At 39.8% G+C, this 23,080-nt stretch overlaps 1 protein-coding gene across 3 annotated transcripts in view; it reads right to left on the minus strand.

Moving 5' to 3' along the window:
* C1qtnf7 (C1q and TNF related 7) overlaps positions 1 to 23,080 on the minus strand; it is a 112,698-nt gene that overhangs the window by 61,700 nt on the left and 27,918 nt on the right. Inside the window, exon 1 of one of the 3 annotated variants that reach the window (XM_074042586.1) lies at positions 16,153 to 17,633. The exons of the other annotated variants lie outside the window; for them this stretch is intronic. The gene's annotated coding sequence lies outside the window, so the exon portion shown is untranslated. Of the gene's footprint in view, positions 1 to 16,152; positions 17,634 to 23,080 lie in introns of those variants that run through there. 3 annotated transcript variants of the gene reach the window in all.

Here is a 23,080-nt window from a genome sequence, read left to right on the forward strand (position 1 = left end):
AGACACTCACGAAGCTTTCGCTCCCTCCCTTGGCTGTTCCTCCCTCCTTCCTGCCCAGATCCATGAGACCCAGATTGCAATGTCAATGGAAAGAACACAGGTTCTAGAGTCAGCCAGACCCGATTTCAAATTTCGTATTTTCTCCTCATGCATCAGCTTTTTGATCCAGAAAATGGGAATAAGAATACCTTCCACTCCAGGTGGCTTTGAGGCCAGTAACAATGCTTATGGAACATTTAGAATCCCCCAGTGCTGGATCTTTATCAACCATTCAATTCTCACAGTAACCCTGTGGGATAAGGACTATCATTATTCACTATGCAGATGAGGAAAACTGAGGAAGCCAGAGGCTCAATAACTCGCCCAAAGTCACACAGCTAGGAAGGGACAAATCTGTAACTCTCAGTACTACTGTTTTAATTCGTTCTTGCAAATGGCAACTCTGAATACAGAGGGTCACTTGTACTGGTGATGTTAACAAAACAGAACAAATCCCTTTTTATCCTGTGGTGTCAGCTACCCAAATAGGAGTACATCTTCCCTCTTACTCTCTTTCCTCTTGATTCCCGCTTTCAGCCCAAGCTAGAGTCCCTCATCATCCATAAAAGCTTTTATGATATTTGTATAAATGTTTATTATTCATAAGGCATATTTGCATGCTACCTCATTTGATTTTTAATAATGCTCCCTAGACGTATGAGATTGAGCAAATGTTTCATTACTTCCCCTTAGAGATGGGGACAGTCCCATAGTTAGGACAGATGTTCAGTTCTCTTCTGATTGGTGTGAGTTGCTGGGACTCGAGTTACTATGACTGGGTGCAGGTACTGGCTTTTGCTATTTATTTCCTTTCTTGGAAGAGCCTCATGGTTTTCCCTTTGGGGACCTTTGTTTCTTCTCTTCTCTCAGAATTTATGGTTCAGGCAGGGTCCCACCTCCAGTGTTTCCAGGCTTTTCCACTGTCTGGCCATAATGATGAATTTAGGAGGGCTAGTGACTGAGGGAGGCCACTGAGACTGGGCCCTTGAGGTCTACTCAACTCCAGGAGCCAGTGTTCTTCTCTAGTGAGATTGCCAAGCTATGAGATGCAGACCTGGAGTTGCTAGTCTCACTGCAAGGAGGGACTTGAATAAGACTGAAGCCAACTTAGAGAAAAGTAGAACCACAGGATAGGAAAATCAGTGTTCAGAGTGCGTGCTTAGAGTGCCTGGATTTAACTGAACCTGCACCCATATGTTAGTCCTATGCAGAACTTCCTGAAGAAGTTCTCCCCCTTCCTTGCTTTGAGACATTTTGAATTGGGTACTCTGTCACTTTTAATGGAAACAGTGCTAACCAGGGGAGTCCCCAGATGAATTGCCTCTTGAAGAGGGGTGGTAAGAAATGGCTAATTGTTTTCCTATTTTCATGAGAGTTCTGGGCACTGAATAGGTACCCATAAATACTTGTCAAGTCCTTATTCACAAATTCAATGGAATATTGGGTAGTCATTGGGAATTTTGATCTATTGGTGAAAAATTCTTACAAACTGGAAAAATAATTTTTTTTGATATGTCCAAGGAAATTCGGAATAACTTTTCTCCAGTTCTTCCCAGAAGAAACCAAGAAAGCAAGAAAATTTCCCACTGAGACCAACTATAATTTACATGGATTTGCACTGGAGAAAGTCATATTTTATTTTTAGTACTGTTTATTCAAATTCTTTACTAAGACTCTTACGTAATCATGAAGATCTAATCTTTCTGAACTGTAAGGGAGACCATACTTCTTCCCATACTGCTTCATGAACTCCTTCCTGCTCACAAAAATGGATCTATAAGTTTTAGGGAAATCACTGATGTCATGGCCAGTTTATATATTTACTTGGTAGGCTTCATTCCCCGACCATCCGTCAAACTCTTAAGTTTTGCTGGGATGGCATTTTGCACCTGTGACTAATTTCTATAATCCATTAACATAAAGTGAAGTCTTCCTAGGGTGGCTTGATTTAATTAGTTGAAAGAACTTAAGAGTAGAACTGAGATTGAAGAAGAAATTCCATTATTAACCACAGCACCGTCTTTTGTCTGACAGTCCCATCCTACCCTTCCTGGAAGCTCCCCTACATATTTCCAATTTCTAGCTAGCCCAACATTAGCAAAATCCAAATTGCTGCCATTTGTCTCTTTATTTGTCTTCCACTGGTTCTGTTCCTCTGGTTGAGCAGTGTTGTATACAATTGACCCACTGTCATGTTTGTGAAACTGTAGGCAGAACCGATGTGTAGGGTTATATAGGGGGAGAAGAAATTCTATAATCTTCATAGTCCCAAAGGACTGCTGGCACATCACAAAGAATAGCACTGTGGATGAAGGATGAAGATGCTAATATAACACTTCAGGTTCTCCATAACCTTCCTCTACCTCAGCCTCACTTTCTGCCTCCTCCTCACATTTTATGGGGTGAGATCACCAGTGCACCTGTGCCTCTTAAGATAGTGCATAGAAATCTCTAAGAGCAAAGATGACACCCTAGATATTTCTGGGTTCTCCAGATAAGACTCCTCATTTCCCTACCTCCAATCCTCCATGGACAGGAGTGAAGAGACACTGTGGATTTGTGATTTCCACCTCACTTTTTCCTCTCACAGCCTCACCAGCACCCCCTGCTGTGATACCATCAGGGCTGTCTTACCACACCTTGAATCTGGCACATGTCCTTTAAGGCTCCCCAGGTCATTGCTCATCCTGTGGACTGTCATGCCCTGTGGCCATTTTCCTGACACCAGAGATTCCTTCTGATTGCCCCTTAGGACTCAGAGCCACTCATCACGAAGTCCCCTGTATCCCCGCCCTCTCTTGGCATGTCCTTTACCTTCTGGTTCTGACTGAAGCTGGTTCTTCCATCTTCTCCTGCAGCCCACTTAGCTGGTGGCTGTTTTCTACTCCTCACTCCTCATTCCACCAAGTAGGTGATCGTGCTCCTTTTTGCAATTTTTGAACCATCTGTCTTCCATTATCAAAATACCTACTGTCATAGATAGAGCTTCCATTTTGTGGATGTAGACAGATAATACAAAGAGAAACAAGCAAAACAAGAAGCACGATGGATGATGATACATGTGATGGAGAAAATAAAGAGAGGAAGGGGTGAGTGGACTAGTAGATGACTTCAACCAGGAGTGGCGAATGGTATAGATGGATGACATGAGATTTGATAATTAACCTAATGGCTACAAAGGTTGGTATTTGATTGGGACATGTAGTTCCTTTTGCATTGATGTGACAAATATATAAGTAAAACAACTTCAAGAGAAGAATTACTTCTTTTGGCTCATGATTTCAGAAGGTTTGGTCTATGTTCACTTGGCTCCATATGCATGGGTAGAACATCATGAAGTGTGTTGAAGTTGTCCCCCTTTTGGGGACAGAAAGCAGAGGGTGACAGGAAGGGGCTATGGCAAGATATACCCTTTAAAGACATGCCCCTGGTCACCCACTTCCTCCAACCAGGCCCCACCTCTCAAAATAATGTTGCCCAGCTGAGGAACAAGCATTTGACACATAAGCCTGTGAGGCACACTTCATATTCAAACCGTAAAAGGACCCAAGATCTCTTACCTCTAGGTATTCCATTAGCTAGTTTCTATATAAGCCCCTGCCATAAGGTCCTTAAAAAGTACCATGATCAAGAGACAAGGCCTAGCAGAGAAACATCTTTTAGCATATGAAGCTTTGGCCACAAACTCCTGAGTAGGACCCCAGAATCCTAGTGAGCCAACCTGGGACAAGGATGCTCTCCTGGCTCCCTGGGTGACACTCCTCTGATTGCCAGGAAAGGCAAGTTCAGGGAAAAGAAGGCAAATAGACAACTTTTTCCTTGGCCTTGCAGATTTGGTTTGGATCATAACAGTCTGGCTGGTAAAATAAAATGACATAATTTGAATAGTCTTTAGTCAAATTAATTTCATTTTATTACCATGCTGTGATATAATTTGTCAGTCTTCAATCAAAACAATTTAATGTAAGATATAAGCTGTAAGGTAGATGTTTGTCATGCTGTTCATGTATGTCCATTTGATCTGGGGCTGTGAATTCTTCATCATCTGAACCCACTATTGCTGAAATTGCCTAGCTGGTCTGCTAAGAATGGGAGCAAGACAATGGACTCCACCTACCCCGGTTTCCCCAGTTATTTTCTAAATAGTCAAAATGGACTTTAAGAGTTCATTTTAGAACCTGTCAGTCACCTTCTTGCTGAAAACCCTGCAACAGTGTCCCTTCTGTCTACAGATGAAGGTCAAACTCTTTCCAAGACCATAGATGATCTTCTCCCATTTACTTCTGACCTCATGTCTGTGCCTCAGGTGACCCATGCCAGACACTGGTATCCTTGTGGTTTCTAGAACAAGCAAAGCACAGTCCATCCATCCTGCCTTCTCTCCTGCTTGTTATTCCTCAGCCCAGAACACTCTGTTCCAGTTGCTGAACACAGAAGCTCATTCCTTTCTGCTTGATGCTGCCCTTCTGTGGCTCCAGCCTTTTGTGATCCACCTGTCTAAAGCAGCATGCCTGCCCGTTTCTATTCCTTAGGCCACTTCCTTCTTCATGGTCCTTCTGTAATATATATCTTTGTGCTTTGTTTGCCTGTTTACCCCTCAACTGGACTCTAAGGGCCTGGAAGGAGGAACTTGTTGGTTTTGATCACAGCTCTGTGCCAGGTGCCTACTATTGTAAGCATTTAATCCCTTAATCCTGGCTTCCCGTTATTGTTTTGGTCTTGTGGGTGACCAGAATTTCTAAAATATAAGCCAAAGAGAAAGGAGATCAGTCCTTAGTTTTAAGAGATGGGATGGAAGTGTTGGGGGCGGGGAGAGATAGCACAAAAGAGAGAGGGAGAGAGACACAAAGAGAGAGACACAGAGACAGAGAGAGAGAGAGAGAGAGAGAGAGAGAGAGAGAGAGAGAGAGAGAGAGAACCAGTGTGCAGTGTTCATGGTACTTCAAGCTCTAACCCATGTTTGCACAAGAGAATTCTTCTCTCAGAAGCCTTGAAAGAGTAGCTGAATCTGAGCCTGGTCCACCTGCATTCTTGCTCCTCCCCTTTGTGTTTAGGTGAGGGGTTGTAAGGCAAAGGCAAGGAAAATCTTGAGGCTCCCACTCTGGAGGCCACTACCTGCTGTGGTCTGTCTGCCAGCTGCCCTCAAGCTTGACCTTGAAATGCCCCTAAACCAGCCCTATGGTTTCAAATAATCAAAGGAAGACAGTGTAAATCTGAAACATTTGAAGCCAAGAAACCTGATTTGGCTCAGGAAAACCATCCTTATTAAAATCTTCAAAGGCCTAACATAAAAATGGTCCATGTTTTAGATTATGTCCCTCTCATTTGTCATGTCTGGGGCCATTTTTACAACACTGAGCACAAAAACTCTGGAGTTTTGTTTTCTTTCTACATACACCTCTTGCTGGTGAGGCTCCAGAACTCTCCAGGCTATAGGGCATGAAATGTGTGTGTGGCCAAAGGGCTTCTCTGAGAGTATGTGTCTGGGCCAGGTTATTTTCAAAGCAGAGCTGAGTTTGGAGAGGTTCTTATAGTTCAGAGTTTAAAAATAAAAATTTCATAAAGGCTCATGTGTTTCACTTAAAAGGCAAAATATGTGGGTGGTGTCCTGTGCTATTTTTTTATGAGTTTTTTGTAGATAAACATTTGCTATAAATTTCAATCTGTCAAGAGGGAAAGATGTGAAAGCACTGGACTGGATCCTCTCAGTACACATTTAATCAGCTCACTGTCCTTATCTTAAGCAACCACTCCATTTCCAACCTCCTAGAGAAAAAAAAAGCACTCTCACAGTTCCCTCAATTTCCCTACAAACCCTAATTTAGTCACATCCCTATTCATCCTCACTTGCTTCTCCATTGTGTCAGAAGACACAGGTTATCAGTCAAGACGTGTGATGGTCCAATACCAAGTGCTCTACCTGGGTGGCCTTTTTGACTTACCTTTTGCCTCTCCAAGATAGCTAGACCAATCACTTTCCCTCATTCTTTGACATCTTTAAGTTCTACTATAGGCTCAGTGTTTCCAACCAACACAAATGCTCAAGGTTATTTCCTTGACTTGGCTCCCTTGACACATCTATAACATCCATTCCTCTTTGTCTTTTGAAAGGAAGCAGATCTGGCTTGTTAAAGACCCTTGTCCCTTCCTGTCATTGCCTATACTCTCTCTACAACAAAATTAGAGATAAGGGCAAAATAGTTTCTGCTGGGTATTGAGGGAGGGGGAGGAGTGCGTGGTAAGGGAGGGGGTGGGGGCGGGGGGAGAAATGAACCAAGCCTTGTATGCACATATGAATAATAAATGAAAAAAAAATTATAAACTATAATGCTTCTCTATATCCTTAGCCACTTCCTCATTATTGAAGCAAGTAATTTCCAAATTTTCATTAAAAAATGAACTGTGGTAGATGACTTTTGCATATTTTTCTCCATGACAGCAAGTTATGATGTCAAATGATAGAAAATTTAGCATCCTGAAAAAGAGGTGTTTATTTATCAAGATTGAGACTACTTGGAGGTGTGACTCAAGCAGAAGAGTGCCTGCTTTATGAGTACGTGCTTTGCAAGTGGGAAGCCCTGAGTTCAAACCCTAGTCCTACCCCCAAAAAATAGATAAATAAAATTTTTTTAAAAAAGAAAAAAATAAAAAAGACACCTTGCAGGATCAGTAAGGGGCAAAGAAAGCAAATCGGCTCCTTCCAAAGTTACTACAGAGCTTGTTACCTAAAAGCATTCAAATGTACCTGGTCAACAATGTTTGCCTTCAATTTGTGCCACCAATTTGTGTCATCTATTTTCTTTGGAGTAGGTGGTAATGACTATTTCCAAACTATACCATTGAAGGCACAAATCTAGATAGATTTTCCAGTTTTCTTTGGTTTCCCAAATGTTCTAGCTAAGACCAAGTAGATGTTGGAGATTGACCATTGAGGGTGAGAGGCATGAGGCATATGTATTGCACAAGTACCCGAATGGGAGGGGTTAAATAAGGGTAATGGAGGATATAAATTGTTTCTGTTTTCTTCCCAGTGACTGGTTTTGAGGATTTATGGAGAAAACTGTTAATGTTGGACAATGAGAGCAATATTTCCGGGAAAACTTTTTAGATATTCCAGTAAAAACCTGAGTCTCTGGGTACAAACACAATACTTTGGGAGCCAGATGCTCAACCTGGGGAGACATCTTTCTTTCCATCTCTGCCCCAAAGTTAACAAGTCTGGCTGCATGAAGACAATGAACTTTGGGGAAGATGGGCAACTGCATCCTTTACGTGCAGTTTTCATTGAAGATGGACACCTTTAGGGTCCACGATTTGCACCATTGGCTATGACTCAGACTATAATTTGGGTAGTGAATGTAGTGAATGCAGTTTTGTATTTCATGAACACGTGTAGGCACAATACAGAGACAGTGAGAAATACTTGAGAGAGGTTGCTAAGTGACAGGTGAGAATGTGATATTGAATTGCTGTGATTTCCTGACAAGCCCGAGGAATTGCATGTTTTCTTTTGGAGATTTTTGTCCGTTTTGATCACCCCTGACTTTGTAGGTATGAATAATATTTTTCAGTGAACATGAAAAGTGAATTTGGCTGCATTCTGTACAGAGCGCAGCCTGTGCAAAGCAGGATGCTTCATTTGAGCAGATGAAAAGTAGAATCCAAGCAAGATTCCACTAAGGCCAGACTGAGGGCATGGAAGGGCCCTCACAAGAAAGCTTGTCTATAAAAATAAGGTCAGAAATCAGATGGGAGTTAGAGAAAAGTACGGGATTCATTATGAGGAACAGCATGTCACAAACTACTCTAATAGATGGGAAATCCCAAAATAACCATGAATATATTATGCTTTGCTTTGGATGAGGCTTCTACTTATAACAGATTCATATCTCAATGATTTTCACATCAACAGGTGAGATGGGTTCCCACCAAAAGGAATGAACAGGTATGTTTGTTCCTTTTTTTATTTAAGAAAAGAAAGAAATCATCTGTGAACAAGAGCTTGTGACCTTCACTTGTGTTGTAGATATTTTTCACTTTACCATATATTGCAAAAATGAGATTTTGGCTAATGGATAGATTTTTGAGTATGTGAATCTATGTGCCGCTTTTGGTTTGTTTGTTTCCCCTCTTTTAAATTTTGCAGTGGAGACGATGAGGTGATAAGCTTTAAGCATCCATCTTTGACTAGAAAGGTCGGAGTGACATGAGGAGGTAATTAAAATGGAAGGAAACCCAATTGAAAACCTTGATTCACGGGTTAAGACGAGGAAAATGTTTTGAAACAGCTGAGTGCCTCTGTGAAGGTTTTATTTCACATCCCAGCAACACAGAACAAATTACACAAATTCTGGGAATTATATCCATTGGTAACAAACATTGAAGTCACTTTTTAAAATGTCACCAAATGGCTCTGTTGACTCTGTTTTGTAACAGGTCACAAGCAGATGGCATTCTGAAGCACATGATACATCTTGGAAAACAAAATCACTTAGACATTTTTGTCTGGTTTGCTAAGATAAAGTGATGAAGCCCCAAATGAAAGGAGCTAGGCGTGCAATGACAGAAAGCTATGCACCATTCAGTGGATTTGCTTTAATTTCTAGTAAAGAGTTGATTCTTCAACTGTGAACTCTGCTTGATTTGGGTTTCAGGAAAGTTTATAAACCTGCTGAATAAAAGGTACAAAGAAAGGGAGAACTACCATTTCTTGAGTACCTACTATGCGCAAGACTTCATACAGTATCCAGAAAATTTGTATAGTTGATTTAATTCTAAAGCATACGATGGGTAATACTGTTGCTGTCATTTAAAATATTTAGTAATATTAAGAAGTTAAGGTCCAGCGGTACCTCATACCTTGTTAGATACACAGCTAGAATTCAGACCTTGTTTTGACACCTGAATCTATGTTTTTCTTCCCATTTTATCTTTAAGTAGGATCCTAAACCTACTCACTCTTATTGCTTATTCTAAAAATGTTTTTGTGTTTATAAGAGTGGTTAAATATTAAAATAGTGCACCTAGTAAATGTTTATGTAATGCAGTTTTATTTATGTTTCAAATAAATTAATTGTTTTTAGAAATAGGAATTCCTGGCACATTTTGACAAGGGCTCACTCAAAACCCATTCCAACTCACATCTCCCTTGCCTCTTTTTCTATATCAAAGATGGGAAAGCAAAATCTATAGATTTCCAGATTCCCTTTAAGTTAGGGATGGCCATGTTACATACACCATTCAACAGACAGGATGCTGCTGTCCTGGAAGAGACAAATTATAGGGCAAAGTTTGACAAGGAAAAGGCTTTTTCTTTCCTTCATGGAATATGAACTTAGCACTGGAGGTGCAGCAGCTATATTGACACCATGAAAATGAAAGCCACATGCTAACATTGGTAGAGCAAGAATAGACAAGGAGACTGGTTTCCTGATGACATCTTTGAACAGCTGCACCATCTCTGGACCACCTACCTCTCAGCAACTTGTTATGTGAGAAAAATAAACCCCTTGGCTATTAAAGGAACTGGGTTTTCTGATACTTATGGGCAAATACGATCCCATAATAGAACTTTCAAAGACATTTCTGTTTTCTAACACAGTCCTACTTTCATATCAGTTTTTGTCCTAATTTGTATTTCCAAACATTGGAAATTTGACAATAGGTTCTTTGGAATGGTGCTCATTTTGTTGGGCACGACTAGGACAGAGTTGTGTCCCCTCCTTGGTTGTGGGAAAACAGTCAGAATAGTTGTTATTTAAGAGACTGTGACCCACCCAGAGGTCTAGAGAGAAAGAGGACATCACTTCAGCTGAAGATATTGGCCTGAGGATAGTGGCAGTGAGGATAGGAGGGCTGGGCTGCATGTGTCCCACCATTTTGATTTGCATGATGTAAACTGGCCTTTGATTGAAAAGACAAGAAAGGAACTTGGGGAATCATTTCATCTATCTTTTTACCTTGGGGAAGGACCACACTGAAGTGATACCAGGCGGATATGATAACCAGTCTGGTTTTAATAGACCTCCAAGGAACACAATTCCTCAGCTTCTTTCCTCGAGAGGCCATTACAACATCTAAAAATTTGAAGTAAATTCTTTGTTTACTAAAATAGAATGTGTATTGCATGTGAAAAACAAGACCCTTTATTTTTGTAAGGCAGATGGTAGAGCAGAAAGTAAGCAGGTTGTCGAGTTGGATAGTCCTAGGTTAAGTTTTAGTTTTGCTACTTATCAGCTAGCAAACTTTCTGTGATTTAACTTCCGTGAGCCTTCATCCTTCATCTATACAGGAAGCAGGGAAATAGCTCCTCCACTCTCTAAGGTCCTGGTGAGGACCTAATGTCCATAAAATGCTGGGAAGAGCATTTGCCATAAAAGTGCATAGTAGCAATTCCCTTCCCTCTCCCTGCCTACTGGACAGCAGCTCACCACCAGTCTGTGGTTGAAATCTTAGTAGAACTCTAAGGAACACCACAGAATTGCTCTGTAACTTTCTGTACTACAGGCTAACTTACTCCAATCTCCTAACAGCATCCTCTTTACTCTTAGTTTTCAGTCTTTGAATTTTAATTTAGGAACTTGTTTGCAAAATAATTTTAAAAAAATCTATTTTGCCATTTGGGGATGTTACATTTTTATAAAGAAAATCAGTACTCAAAAATCAAAAAACATTGAGCTGTACATTTTAGAATTCTCATTCTAGGCTGTGGATCTATAAATGAAGTTTACATTATGGTGACAAAGGCAAAATGCAGCACTAAGATAATCATCTGGGTCCTCACAGCCAAGAATATCCTGGCTGCAATAGTTGGTTAATTAAAAGACAAAGACTCCTCTGGTGCAGGTTTTCTGTCTTATGATCTTCACTTTGGTAGACTCTGTCTCAGACCCAAGTGAGGTCTGCTGCACCATTTTCAAAAAGGAAACATTCCAGACCATGGATTGTTTTTAAAAGCTGTATACACGACTCTTGGCTAAGAGTATTGGATCTCTGACTTCTGGCAACTTTGCATGTTGGCTCCACTAACATATGCACAATTTTAGACTTGAAGCCACACATGAAGTCATTGTGAAGCCACACAACTCATCCCTAAATATCTGCCATGTGGTTCTTCTTGTTTTCTCCAACAATGTAATTGTGATGATTAAAGTTTTTAAGAAAAATCATTAATGAATCTTCATTTACTTAGGACCAAATAATGTATCTTCGATGAGGAAGAACATTTCTTAAAAGCCCAGAAAATGCAATGAAAGAAGGAAACCACTACTGTAGTAGATCTTGGTTCAGAGACTTTTTTTTTCTTCTTTTCATACAATTGCTCACCACACATGATACTAAGAAAGAGAAAGAAAATTCCAAAATGAATTTCAGGGTTGAAAGTAGTCCTATAGATTTGCTCTGGCTCTGCAGTCTGCAGCTGATGAGACAGGTCTAGAAAAAGCTTCAATGACTGGTTTAGTGTCACATGACTAATTAGTTAGTGGTATATGTTCTTCATAGTACTTAGTCTCTGAAGTTAAATTCTGGTTTATGATTCTGTGGTTTATGAGTTCTTTGAAAGTGCAAAATCCAAGAGACTTCAGCTCTTATTCACTGTTATATCTGGAAGAATGATCGGTACATGGTACCTGTTCAGTGAATACTTGTGGATTGAATAGACCAGACATGAAGAGGGCAGGAACTCATCTTTATTAGTCACCCATCATGCTAGGGTACTGTAATACATTGTTTATGTCTGTTACACAAACTAAGGAGGTAAGTTATCTGCTTGGAGTCTTGAAGCCAAAAAAGTTGTGAAGTTGCCGGCTATACATCAGACAAGGGACTAATAGCCAGAAAATACAGGGATCTCAAAAAAACAACTCTCAGAAAAATCAATGACCTAATGAAGAAATAGGTAAATGAATTGAACAGAGCCTTTTGAAAGGAAGATGTCCAAATGGCTAAAAAGCACATGAAAAAAATGTTTACCATCCCTGGCCATAAAGGAAATGCAAATCAAAACCATGTTAAGATTCCACCTCACTCTTGTCAGAATAGCTACCACCAAGAAAACAAACAACAAATGTTGGTGAGGAGGCAGGGAAAAAGGGACCCTCATCAATGCTGGTGGAAAAGTAAATTAGTACAACCACTATGGAAAACAGTATGGAGGCTCTTCAAAAAACAAAAAATAGAGCTGCCATATGATTCAGCAATACCATTTCTAGTGATATGTCTGAGGGAATGTGAGTTGGATTTCAACAAAGGCACCTGCATACCCCTGTTTATTGCAGCACTGTTCATAATAGCTAAGCTATGGAAACAGCCAAGATGCCCCACTACTGATGAATGGATTAACAAATGTGGTATTTATATACAATGGAATTTTACTCAGCCACAAAGAAGAATGAAATTTTGTTATTTGCAAGTAAATGGATGGAACTGAAGAACATCTTAAGTGAAGTTAGTCAGACTCAGAAGGTCAAAAGCCACGTTCTTTCTCATATGTAGAATATAGACCTAATACAAATATAGCAATATTATGAAAAACTGGTCACACTAAGGGGAAGTCACATACAAGAGGGGAAGGGTAAAATAAGGAAACTAAGAAGATGAATATGGTTGATACACTCTCTCTATACAAGAATGAATATAAAATTCTTAAACTGGCTGAAACCACCATAAGGGACTAAGGTAGAATGAAGAAAAATAAAGGAAATGAACCAACTGTGGTTATAATCCATATATGTATGGAAAGATTACAAGGAAACTATCTGTGCAGTTATCTTTTTCTCAAACAAGCAAAAATGTCATTTTTTCCCTTTTTTCTTTTACAAAATTGGAGAACAGGGGGGCAGAACAGGTCCTGCTCAGGGAGGTGGTTGGTACCAGTAGGAGGGGTTAGGTGGTGGGAAAAGGGGGTAGGAAGGTGAATATGATACAAAAACGTGTTCACATGTATGTGCAATGCAAAAATGATACCTTTATTGAAACCATTCCAGGAACAGGGGATAGGGAGGTGGAAGAGGTGAGTTCAAGTATGATATATTTGATACATCATAAGAACTTTTGTAAATGCTACCATATACCCCCATCTAGCACAACAGCACCAAAAATAATAAAAGAAAAACATAAAAATTAAAAAAGTGAAGAGATAATTCATGGATTCCCTTCAGATCCTGCTGTTGGTTACCCCAGATATTTACAGTGCCCAATGGTTCCTGTTCTGTGACACCCTCCATGACCTCTTTCCTAGACATCAACACTTCCCAGATTTTAAGCATATGTTTTGGCATCCTTTATTTTGGATTTTCTCCCTCTGCACCACAGTAGTCTGCAGAGAAGTCACCCTGAGTACATTTTATTCAGCACAGTAAAGATCATCTGTTGCTGGCTTCTCTGTATAAAGCTTATTGAGTAAATTTTTCAAACTATAGCTACTGTATCTTACATTCTTCTAATATGTTGACAAACTCTATTGAGTTGCACTGATTTGCAATAAAAAGCCTAGAAGACAAAGAAAGCTACTCATCTGTGGATCATTGAAGCCTGATGCAATCAAAAAGATTGATGACAAAAACTTCAGATAGTCACAGAGATTAGAAGGTGACGTGTCAAAAGATGAAGAAGGTACTGAGCTATAAATAGGACAGTAAATAACCCTGAAATACTATAGTTTCTGATATAGGACAAGGCACAGATTTACATGAAGAGAAAATGTTAAATCTCTTGTCCTTCTCAAAGCTTTTTCACCTTCTTCAGGTGAAGGTCCTACTGGATACAGCAGTCTTCACTTTTTCCCAGATTGTAGAACTGGCTAAGGACAGTGACAGTCAAACTTTGGCACACATTAGCGTATCTGGAGAATTTACTAACAAGGGGGCCCAGGTACCTGCTTTAGGTAATGAGGTGCTCTGGCAGGCATGGAGTTGGGTCCTTGCCAATAGTGACTTTGTCAGCACTGGCAACCTCACATTTCCTCATTCACAGATTGACAAGAGAAGGAAAGGACATGGGTCATGGAGAGGGCAAAGGATTTGGAATTTGAAAACCTGTGGTTGGAACCCAGCCCTGTTAATTTCTAAGTGTGTGGCTTTGGGTGAGTTTCCTTATGTCTTTGAGTTTTCAGTTTCTTTGTCCTGAAATAATCGAAGGTGATAATGTTTATCTAGAAGCTGTGAGTTCTGGGTAAAGGAATGCACGTGAAAGAATCCAACAACAAAAGAGAAGGAGGCCCTGATTAAAAAGTGGACTTTCTCCATTCTGATCAAAGCAGACATTTTCTTCCAAATCCCAAGCTTCCCTGCTGTATACCTGTGTGGCCACGGCTGGCCACCTCGCTGGTCTTATTTTTCTCATATATGAAAGAGAAAAAGCAATGCTTACATGAACTCTCAATCTTTACTTGAATGCTGCTGCCACAGCCTCTATTTTATAGTGAGGACACTGAGCAAAGAGGACTTAAGTTACCAATCCAGGACCACATAGGCACTCTGGTTTCAGACACTCTAGTCCTTGGCAATGACTCTTGCTCTCCACAGAGCAGGTGAGACATAGGCAGCCAAGGGCCCAGAACTTGGCAAATGCACAGTAAATATTTCCCAATACATGAACAATGTCCTTTCACATTCCAAACTTATCTCCGTCTATTTTATGAGATGCCACACTGCACATCTCAAGCAGAGCAGTCAGCATTTAACACTATTGCTCATGAAAACGAAAGCTTGCTGAGGCTGCTCAAAAACTACATGTTTACCCTAAAAGGGAGCATTTGGTTTGTTTTGCTGTCAGCACATTCGGCATACAAGATCTATTTATGAGGGAAAGGTGAAAGGCTAGAGATCACCTCAGTCTAAAACAGAGATGATTTGCTCACTGGAGGGCTGCATGGGAACTGGACTGTGATGAATTCCCAAATAACTAAAACCCCTTCCCACCCAGAGCCTTTTGAACCTTGAAAGAGCCTTAAATGTGTGCTGACAATTACTGATGCATTAAGAATGAGAATGGTCTCATTGTCACGGGATATCCTTGTGTGAGCCAAAATTACTCAGAGAGAAAAAAGGAAGTCAGATACTATCAACTAGAGTGAAAAGCAGCCATTTCTGTTCATTTGGGAGCATTTCAGGGAGTCTGAGGCATACAATTTAGGCCGAGGGTGTGGGACCTTGTTATTTAAATCACATGTGAGGCCACATTAGGAGGTACATAGTCTGGTGATGGGACAAGGGGTGAAATCTTGGGATATATGCCCCTTGCAACCATAGAATGCATGATGAAGGAGTCTGAGAAAGGACAATTGGATTCTGGGGAAGCTGTAGGGTCTTAGTTAATCAAAAACAGTGTCATTTCCTTTAAATTTGTTAAATTCCTTCAATTACTTCCCAGTCATTAACCAAAATCTGATTTAAAACATCTGTAGAAAAACATGCTATTATAGCTCACTGTTTATGAAATTATACAATCTGTTCCCATAATTACTAAGAACTCATAGTTTTGGCACCAAAGTTTAGATACTAATAGTCCTATACCAGTAGGTTCTATATTGTAATGATTGTATTGTGCCCAACAGCCATGTGAGGTGGTGAGCACATTTGTTTAATCATAAAATAGACAATAAATAAATCAGCACCCTTAACTAAAAATAAATTGAGCACAGGATTTATACCACCACAAAGAAATCGCAACAAACAGTATTGTCTTCTAATAAAATCCTACAATGTATCAAAATGAAGGCAGCATCTTAAACTTGAGTTATGTAAGGTGCAGACTCAATGACAATTCTGTTTTGCAGTGGGACGGCAAGGAGCCAGCTCTGCTTGCGCCCCTCTGGTCGGTGCTATGCTGCTCTCCTGCACCAATCTATAGCTCGAAAGCAGCAGCATCGCCAAGTCAGGGGCTTTTCTAAACAAATCCTGCCCAAGGAAAGGCAAGTCTGAGGACTTTTACTTTCTCTCTTCAGCAGATGCGTACCCCAGAGATGTTTTACTGACTAAGCCTCAGTCAGTAAACACCTCCAAACATCAGAGAAACACACACTGAGAAACACCACCAAGAGCCAAAGGACTCATCTCTAGGAGGAAAAAAGCAAGACGATGGCAGGGATCAGAGAGAGAGTTGTTTACTTACAGTGCCCGAAAGACTTTCCAACAGCTGGGCTCTTTGAACTCAGTGCGTGCAGATGTGGAGCTTTTGCTTGAAATCCCCTTTCCTTTGGCAGCAAGGAGCACTCATAACTCTTTGTGGCTTTAGATTGATAAGTAATTTCCTGATTTGCTTTCAAAGGCGTACTCCCAGACTGTGCACGGTGGTAACAGAGAGAGTGTGCAATGAGCCGTGGCCTCCCCAGATCTGATGGTCTGTTCAAGCCTCACAAACAAAATGAAATATCCTTCTTTATCTGTTGGCTTGGTTCCAAATCATATTTGGGAAATGGCACATAGAACTTGACAGCGTTCTAAAAGTGTACTAATCTCATCTTTCCTACTAGGGAAAAGAGGGCACCTTTGACTGAGGTTTTCCAAGATAAGTTGTAATCATTTCTTACCAGCTACTTAAGAGGATGCTCTTTCATAATAATAGTGATCCTTGCTTGGTAATCATAGCTGGGTGAGCACAGTGAAATGGATGCAATTGAACTATATGATGGAGTTCGTCAGCCTGGCCTTGTTTACATGTTTCTTTTCTCCTTTTCATTCTTGTATTCCATTCAATATTATTTTCTTTACTCAAAAAGCCACCGAGCAACTTTTGGGTTGAGATGGAGAGTGCTGGTCAGGGAATGGGACAGGAGGTGGAGAAAATGTTTGATCTTGCAAACCCAGGTCAGGTCAGATGAAAGGATCTAGGGCATGTCTGGGAATTTGCTGCAGAATCTGGATCTGGAACCAGATAAATCAAAGCTTGGCCACTGCCTAGAATACTTATTGGCCAAGGAGTCCTGTGGAGTCAATTAAACATTCCAAATCAGTTTCCGTCCTCGGGATGAATCCCTCATTTTGCTGTGGTGAAGGTCTTTGGGGGTGATGAAGTCATGAGGATGGAGCTCACATGAATGGGATTAGTGACTTACATGATATCACTTTTGCTCCTCTGTCATTTGAGGACGTGGTGTTTGTGTTCTCTGAAGATGCAGCAACAAGGTGATACCTTGGAAGCAAAGACCAGATCTCACCAGCCACTGAACCTACTTTCACCTTGTTCTTGGACCTCCTAGCCTACAGAACTGAGAAATGGATTTCTATTGTTTCTAAATTCCCAGTTCTGTAACATTTTGCAAATCATTGCTATTGGACTAAGACAGTGATGTTTTCCAGCACCTAACACAGAAAATACCACTGGTGGGTATTTTCCATATCCCATTACATCCATGGCTTTGGCTCACATCTCTTAGAGCCAGGGCTCCTGAATTCTGCATAACCTTTTCCTTTTAAAGAGCACATTTTGCCTTTCTTCCTCTGTCATCCACATCTTGGGTCTTCTTTCCCCATGTTTGCCATTATTACTTTTCTTTGCTACAGTTCAAGTTGTCCTTCTATTTCTCATATAACAGTAAAAATTAAAAAAAAATTGCTTGACCACATAGAAAAACATCCAGAGTTTTGACACTGATGGAGCCATCACTATCCTTGAAGTTGTGACAAATACCTTTAATAAATTCATTGTTTAAATGTCATTTCAGTTAAGATTTTTACGCTATCATCTATAAGAACAGTTTCCTAATTAAGCTTTGTCTTAGTCAGCTTAGGCTGCCACAAGAATTTTTGGGGTAAGTAATTCAGTTCGTAAGCCAGCCAAGAGAAAATGAGAAAAGAAAGCTCACATTGGCTAAACCTACTAGGTTCTTTTCTCACTGAGTCCTTAAAATGACTTTGAGAGGTTAGTAGCAATGTTTTCACAGTCACGAGGCTATGTGAGTTGTGATGACCAGAATCCCATTCTTTGCACGACATACTCTGCCCCCATCTTTCCTTCTCTCTTAGTCTCTCATCTACGACTCTCTATTTCCCCTTCACTAATTCCCAACTCAGTTGCCTTGAGGGGTTCATTGCTATGCTGTGGTGACATGTACCATGAGAAGGAAAAGGGAGTAGAAAGAAGCCCTGTGGATTTCCTCAGAGTCCCCACTGAGCTGAAGCTGACAGCCATTGAAAGTCTGCCTGGAATGTCCCCTCCTTGCTCTCTTCCCCATCCTCCCTCAGATAAATCCTTTCCATTGGTTTGAATGCAACTCACCTGATTCTTCTCTAGGAAATCTTTCTTTGACTTGTCTTCACTCTTCCTTGTGATATTTTCTTTTACTACCTATACTTTTTCTTCATAAAATTTCTCCTTTTATAAAACTTCAGACTGTTGCTTCATCATTATAGCAGTTATAACAGTACTGATATATTTCCAAGCAAATGTGCACAATGTGTCTCTCCTCACTGGTCTGTGAGCTCCCCGAAGGCAGAGATGTTTTGTTCACTGAGTCTGTCAACCATCAGAACACTAACATGAGTGCTGAGAGGGGAGACAGGGAGGATTAGGTAAGGACAAACCAGAGAAGACAGATAGTAGAAAGGTAATGTAATTCACCAGTAGCAGTGGGACTAGCAAACATACCTGAGAGCAAGGTCTGATTGGGCCCTTTTATTGAGTCCTCTGAATACCACCTAATGTAGTCATCCCATTCTACTTTGCACAGGGATGATAGAGCTGGCTAATCAAGGATGAATCTTTTCAAGTACATAGAGGCAAATGAAGGACTATTCTTGGGCCTCATCTTCTGGCCTGTGGTCAACCTCCAGATGCCTACAAGGGCAGCACAGCCCAGCCTCTACACAATGGGGCTGCCTTATTTTTATCTCATCAGCCTCAGTCTCCTAGAAAGAGAGGAAGTAATACTGTGATGGAAGAGGGTGTAAAGAAGAAGAGGAGCCTGCCAGGAGAAATTCCTACCAGGGAGTGACATTTTCAGCTGAAGACTCCGTGTACAAAGACATGGAATGAGAGTATACTGGGCTTGCCATGCCAAAGAGCACAAAGTTTTGGTAGACTGCAGGGAAATGTGGTAAATGAAGTGAAAGTACGAGACAAATGTAAGTGTTTTCATCCTTGTTGGGAGGACTGGCAAGAAAGTGCACGTGCAATTGGTTAATAAACTGAGAAAAATCTTTTAAAATATTTTTATTATAGATTTTTTTGGATGAAGGTAATGAGAATATTAGACTAAGGAAATATTCTGGGAAATTGAATTATATAAATTTCTTTAATTTATAAACTGAAAAAAATTAATTTTCTTCTAATCTCATTTTAAGGTCTACATTATAAATTTACAGAGTCTGTTAAATATCAGTGAGTTAGGATATATGTTTTCAACTTAGCAACATCCCTGGCCTGTCTCTCTCTCTCTCTCTCTCTCTTTCTCTCTCTCTCTGACTGGAAAAGCCTCTACATTTCTTAGAATCCTTTGAAGGCAGAATTTACAAGGATGTAAAAGACAGACAGGAAATGGAGGGAATTCTTAAAAAAACATTTTCATTAGTATATGATAGTTATACAGGGGGTCTTGTGACATTCCCACCTGTGCCTATATTGTACCCCGGTTTGGTTCATCCCTTCCATTATTCTCCTTTCTTTCCCCACTTCTCTTCTTTAAAAGACTTTGACAGGTTTCAATGTTCTATGTTCATGCATGTGTAGAAAATACCTCAACCTTATTCACCCTCATTCATTCTCTTCATTTACTTTCCTCCTCCCACTATTACCCTCCTGTTAAAATGAGCTGTTTTACACTCCTGTCCTTCATTGTTTAAGTGTCTGTTCATTGTTCAGTGGAGTTTTGCCTTGGTAGGACATTGGTTTTTGATGGCTGCTGCAGACAAAAGTGTTTTCAGTTAGCTGATGAGAGGTTTGCAGGAGCTTCAGGGTGGGGTTCTTGAATCACACTGTTCAGTGTGTGTTCCTAGCAACTTTATGCTTCTGGGCTTATAACAAAACACTGTTTTTTTCTCCCATTGTTGTTCCATGGTTCCCTTAAAACAAACTTCTTATTTAAAAACAATTACAGATTCCTGGGAAGTTGCAAAAAACAAAAACAAACATATTGCAACAAAAAGTCTAATTAGCTTCCCTCAGTGATGACACCTTCTATCTCTGTAACACAATAGCAAAAGTAGAAGTTGATAACAGTACAACTGTTAACTAAACTACATTTTAAATTCAGTTTTCATACCAATTGATTTGTGTGTGTATAGCTCAATACAATTTGATCCCACTTATAGATTCTCCACAGTTCTTTCAGTATTTCTTTCTTAAGGCTTTTATTTCTTGTCTCAAATTCCTACCTAGAGTGATGTTTGTTATCCTATGTGAATACTAACTGATTTTCTTGTGTGTCTCACATTTGAAACCTTCCAGTCCAGTTTTGTTGCTTATATTCCATTTCATTTACTCATTTACTCAACTAAAATATTTCTCACTGATATTTTTCCTTATCTTCCTCCATTTTCTTTGTTCAAGGCATCCTGAAATTATATGTAAATCACCACAACAAATTTTTAACATGTCTTGGTCTTTTAGGTGCTCCACCTAAAAGCCATCTGCTATGGTTTGAAACTTATGTTAAAATTTGACAGTCATTGTGGCAGTGTTGGGTCTTTAAGATGTGATCATGCCATTAAGATTGATTAGTGCACTTCTTGTGGGTCTGGATTAGTTACTTCCAGTTGCTACAAAGGAGCCCAGCTCCTTGTCTCCATCCTTTACCAACCCACTTGCCCTCTCAACTTCTGCCATGTTATGCAAAAACAGCATGAAGCCCTAACCATATGGAATCACCAGAAATTGAACTTCTCAGCCTCTACAACTGTGAGCCTAATAAACTTCTTTTCTTTATGAATTACTTAGTCTTAGATATTTTATTATAGCAAGAGAAAATGGATTAGGTCATTGCACTAATTGTAGTGTAGTAAGAAAGGGGAGGCCAGAAAAGAAACAGACAGGCTGGTGTTCTGACAACGAGACAAGGGGAGGGGATGGCAAAGCAGAGACAGAAAACTTAAAGAATTGAAACATGAAGGTCACATAGCACTACGGAAATGAAATAGCCAATAAAGTCACATGCAGCCATGTGTGGATTGAGTTTTGCCTTTTGCTTCTGTAACTTGCTTGCAAGGGTATATAAGGTAAGACCCTTTTGTTCTCGGGGCTCAGCCTTTGGACACGAGTCCGCTGGGTCTGTGTGTCCAATAAACGTTGCTTCCTGTTAATCTGACTCAGAGACTCCTATCTCAGCTCATAATTTCCCGCAACAGTAGTAGATTAAAAATACAATACTATCTTAATAATTCTTAAATAATGGCAAGATATTAATAGCTAATGATAATAGGAAACAAAAAATAACAAGCATGGCTATTATATTAGAGAAGAAAAATTATCATTATTGACAGATAATAAAATTGTATACCTAAACAATGCAAGGAATTATTTTTGAATATTAGGGATCAAATCTAGGGCCTTCAGCATGCTAAGCAAGACCTCTACCAGTGACCTATGGCCTAAGTTTAATGCAAGCAAATTTAAAAATAGCTATAAGGAATAATATATGTTCAGGAAGAAATACAAGGAACCCACTAAAATCAGGCATAATCCAATTAACACAACAAAATTCACCACTATAAAATACATATATGAAAATACTTTTCTTGTATAACAAACAAGCAAACAAAAAACATCTAAAATCCAAAATGATAGTGTTTCCTCTGCAGAGGAAGGAAGTTCTCCTCTTCCTAAGTCTATTTTTTGCCCCCATCACTGAACCCTTAATTAGCTTAACTTGTGTGCAGAAATTGACAAAATTTTGGGAACAGACTTTTTTCCCTTCTTAGAAGTTTCCAGCCACAAGTGATTCTTTGTCCCTTCCAAATTAAGACACATTTCTTCTCAAAGTGCACTAGGCTGCAGAGATGCCTCCTGGCTCCTACTTTTTAATCCCAGGATGGAATCCAGCACCATGCACATGTTAGAGTATTCTCTCCCTGAGTTACAACCCAAGCCCCTCCCCGTTCCTTTGTTATTACCTCTAAAGCAGTGCAACAACCTGAAATCATGTATTTCAGAAGGTGATCTTGGCTGTACATTCCTTATTTAGTTGGCTTTCCCAGAATAATAAACTGTCTTCTCTAAAGAACTATACAAGTCTCCCCTCTCTTAAACAATGGAACTAAGAACAGAATCATGGTTGACATTTGGATGTCAGAGCACATATTGATTCTTCTGAGCATTATCTTAATGGGTCCTTACCATTGTGTCAGTGGAAAAGTCATTTATCCAAAATCTCAAGGATACTAAACAGTATTAACAAGATGCAAACCACATGGTGAGGCTCCAAGTCCTTCCTCACTGCTGCTCCAGTATACTGCTTTTCTTGTGGCAGCAATAGATTTCTTCCTAATAAGATTTTATAAACATTAGTGTCTGAAAATCAGCTTGACCCTCAGGACACTGATATGCATGAGTCTCTATGAGCTGCATTGGCTACTCCAGCTCAGTTTGTCTAATTTAAAAAAGTCAAAAATACCAGGTAAATAAATGGTGTGGGTGGTGCTATGCAATTACAGAACTTGTGAAAATGAAATGGGAAGACCAATTTTTTGGAAACCCCAATTCAGTGAAAGTCCCACATATATGAACCTGACTTGTTGGAAAACCTTGTCATGAGGGGATATTTGGATATGCTTCCAAAGTGGAGTTAATTCTTTAAAACTTTACACTTTACTAAGGGCAACAAAATACTTGCCATTTTCAAGAGTATAATTTAGTAGACTGATTTCTCCAATAATAGTTCTCTTTTGAAGACTGAAAATTCCTTTCTAATTTTAAGACTTTGACTGAAGACATTTAAACACAGGGCTGGCTTCAAAGCATAGTTTGTGACCAAGAAGCACTTCCTGGTTCACAGGGCTTAATTCATGATAATATTGATTCAGTAGAAGAAAGGGGTCCCAAATCTCAGTAGTTTGCATTATTAATAGAGCTATCTCCTATGTAAATATTTAAACCAAAATGTCCCTTA

This window comes from Castor canadensis, chromosome 9 (assembly GCF_047511655.1).
Source record: "Castor canadensis chromosome 9, mCasCan1.hap1v2, whole genome shotgun sequence".
In the NCBI taxonomy this organism is placed as follows: Eukaryota; Metazoa; Chordata; class Mammalia; order Rodentia; family Castoridae; genus Castor; species Castor canadensis.